Below are 3797 nucleotides of genomic sequence, written 5' to 3'. Positions count from 1 at the left end.
TTGAAGTTGGTTTTGCATCCGTTTGTATTTTTTGATGTGTACACATGGTGACTACATAGGCCAACACACACGGCGGAAACATATATGTCCGGACACCCAATAAAATAAAGTAGTTTTCTCGTCTTATGATGGACAACATTTAACATATTGTGATTGCGTGAGTATTGAGATCACTGTCAGAGTATTGAGATCACTGTCGGCGAGAGTGGAGAGGAGGATAAGTAGCAACACAGATGGGACGTCATGCGTTGAAATAAAAGACGGACACATTGTAGTCTCAAGTCATAATTATTGTGTTAGGAGAGTGTGGTATATTTCCCGTTGCAACGCAGAGACTCTTTTGCTAGTAAAGAGAAAAGTATGTTTCCGGTCCTGCAAATTCCCCAAAAGTATAGACTTATATCTTCCCCTAAAAATAAAGCAAACAATGCTTCTGATCGTACGTTGCCGGTAAATTTGCAAAAAAGCCCCTCACTTTTTATAAAATCAACCCGCAGTCCGTATAGAATCACCCCGGAAGTGAAAAAAAAGCCCACGCCGTCCGTCTCCCACACACAAAGCAGAGCAGTTGATTTTCTCTATAAATCCGCACATACGTGCGCCTTGATGATTCTAACAAGAGGCAACCGAAATCAAAAGAAGAACGGATCCAAAGAGGTATGCAGCTAAGGAACCAAACGGAACCCAGAGAGATGTGGAAGAAATTGGGATGATGCAGATAGAAATTGGCCTTCTAGCGAAGGGAAGGGCCTGCTCCGGGCAAAGGAGAGGCCGACCGGAGGGGAGCAACCCTGGCCTTGCTCGGCCACGAGCTTCGTGGTGGGGCGGTGTTGTGGCCCTCGTCGGCCGGTGGCAGCGGCTATGGAGGGGAGGCGAAGGGGGCGCGCGAGGAGGCGAAGGGCGCAGCAGGAGAGGATGGAGCGGCGGACGACTGTGCTCGCCAGCAACGGTCCCTGGCTGGCCGGCCGACAGATCTGGCTACCAACAGAGCCACTGCACACCGCGGCACCGCGGCCCTGCAGCCCCCATCGCCACCAGCCAGTCAGCCACCCTCCACAGGGAGGAGAGGGGCTACACCACCACGGAACGCGGGGGAGGGGAAGGGAGGGGAGGAGGGGGCGGGGCGGGATCACGGCAGCGGGCGCATCCCTGGGGGAGGTCGGGATGGACTTGGCTTGGCGAGAGCAGGAAAAAGAGGAGAAAAGGAACGACAGCTGATGAAGTGCGTGGGACAGAGACAACGATGATAAGGTTGGAAGGAAACAGCGATGCATGGGGATCCCAATTATTTTTTTAACAGAAGAGGTATCCCGAGTGTGTTAGATATTTCTCGTAGCAGTACATGCATTTGTTTGCTTCTCCAAATCTACATGCACACAATTGACATGTCTGTTTCTATGTTTTTTCTTCTTCTTGAAGTTGGTTTTGCATCCGTTTGTATTTTTTGATGTGTACTCATGGTGACTACATAGGCTACCACACACGGCGGAAACATATATGTCCAGACACCCAATAAAATAAAGTAGTTTTCTTGTCTTAGGATGGACAACATTTAACATATTGTGATTGCGTGAGTATTGAGATCACTGTCAGAGTATTGAGATCACTGTCAGCGAGAGTGGAGAGGAGGATAAGTAGCAACACAGATGGGACGTCATGCGTTGAAATAAAAGACGGACACATTGTAGTCTCAAGTCATAATTATTGTGTTAGGAGAGTGTGGTATATTTCCCGTTGCAACGCACAGACTCTTTTGCTAGTAAAGAGAAAAGTATGTTTCCGGTCCTGCAAATTCCCCAAAAGTATAGACTTATATCTTCCCCTAATAATAAAGCAAACAATGCTTCTGGTCGTACGTCGCCGGTAAATTTGCAAAAAAAGCCCCTCACTTTTTATAAAATCAACCCGCAGTCCGTATAGAATCAACCCGGAAGTGAAAAAAAAAGCCCACGCTGTCCGTCTCCCACACACAAAGCAGAGCAGTTGATTTTCTCTATAAATCCGCACATACGTGCGCCTTGATGATTCTAACAAGAGGCAACCGAAATCAACAGAAGAACGGATCCAAAGAGGTGTGCAGCTAAGGAACCAAACGGAACCCAGAGAGATGTGGAAGAAATTGGGATGATGCAGATAGAAATTGGCCTTCTAGCAAAGGGAAGGGCCTGCTCCGGGCAAAGGAGAGGCCGACCGGAGGGGAGCAACCCTGGCCTTGCTCGGCCACGAGCTTCGTGGTGGGGCGGTGTTGTGGCCCTCGTCGGCCGGTGGCAGCGGCTATGGAGGGGAGGCGAAGGGGGCGCGCGAGGAGGCGAAGGGCGCAGCAGGAGAGGATGGAGCGGCGGACGACTGTGCTCGCCAGCAACGGTCCCTGGCTGGCCGGCCGGCAGATCTGGCTACCAACAGAGCCACTGCACACCGCGGCACCGCGGCCCTGCAGCCCCCATCGCCACCAGCCAGTCAGCCACCCTCCACAGGGAGGAGAGGGGCTACACCACCACGGAACGCGGGGGAGGGGAAGGGAGGGGAGGAGGGGGCGGGGCGGGATCACGGCAGCGGGCGCATCCCTGGGGGAGGTCGGGATGGACTTGGCTTGGCGAGAGCAGGAAAAAGAGGAGAAAAGGAACGACAGCTGATGAAGTGCGTGGGACAGAGACAACGATGATAAGGTTGGAAGGAAACAGCGATGCATGGGGATCCCAATTATTTTTTTAACAGAAGAGGTATCCCGAGTGTGTTAGATATTTCTCGTAGCAGTACATGCATTTGTTTGCTTCTCCAAATCTACATGCACACAATTGACATGTCTGTTTCTATGTTTTTTCTTCTTCTTGAAGTTGGTTTTGCATCCGTTTGTATTTTTTGATGTGTACACATGGTGACTACATAGGCCAACACACACGGCGGAAACATATATATCCGGACACCCAATAAAATAAAGTAGTTTTCTCGTCTTAGGATGGACAACATTTAACATATTGTGATTGCGTGAGTATTGAGATCACTGTCAGAGTATTGAGATCACTGTCAGCGAGAGTGGAGAGGAGGATAAGTAGCAACACAGATGGGACGTCATGCGTTGAAATAAAAGACGGACACATTGTAGTCTCAAGTCATAATTATTGTGTTAGGAGAGTGTGGTATATTTCCCGTTGCAACGCAGAGACTCTTTTGCTAGTAAAGAGAAAAGTATGTTTCCGGTCCTGCAAATTCCCCAAAAGTATAGACTTATATCTTCCCCTAATAATAAAGCAAACAATGCTTCTGGTCGTACGTCGCCGGTAAATTTGCAAAAAAGCCCCTCACTTTTTATAAAATCAACCCGCAGTCCGTATAGAATCAACCCGGAAGTGAAAAAAAAAGCCCACGCCGTCCGTCTCCCACACACAAAGCAGAGCAGTTGATTTTCTCTATAAATCCGCACATACGTGCGCCTTGATGATTCTAACAAGAGGCAACCGAAATCAACAGAAGAACGGATCCAAAGAGGTGTGCAGCTAAGGAACCAATTGGAACCCAGAGAGATGTGAAAGAAATTGGGATGATGCAGATAGAAATTGGCCTTCTAGCGAAGGGAAGGGCCTGCTCCGGGCAAAGGAGAGGCCGACCGGAGGGGAGCAACCCTGGCCTTGCTCGGCCACGAGCTTCGTGGTGGGGCGGTGTTGTGGCCCCCGTCGGCCGGTGGCAGCGGCTATGGAGGGGAGGCGAAGGGGGCGCGCGAGGAGGCGAAGGGCGCAGCAGGAGAGGATGGAGCGGCGGACGACTGTGCTCGCCAGCAACGGTCCCTGGCTGGCCGGCCG

This window comes from Triticum aestivum, chromosome 7D (assembly GCF_018294505.1).
Source record: "Triticum aestivum cultivar Chinese Spring chromosome 7D, IWGSC CS RefSeq v2.1, whole genome shotgun sequence".
Classification (NCBI taxonomy): Eukaryota; Viridiplantae; Streptophyta; class Magnoliopsida; order Poales; family Poaceae; genus Triticum; species Triticum aestivum.
The sequence above is the reverse complement of the archived record's forward strand: the minus strand, read 5'-3'. Positions refer to the sequence as shown.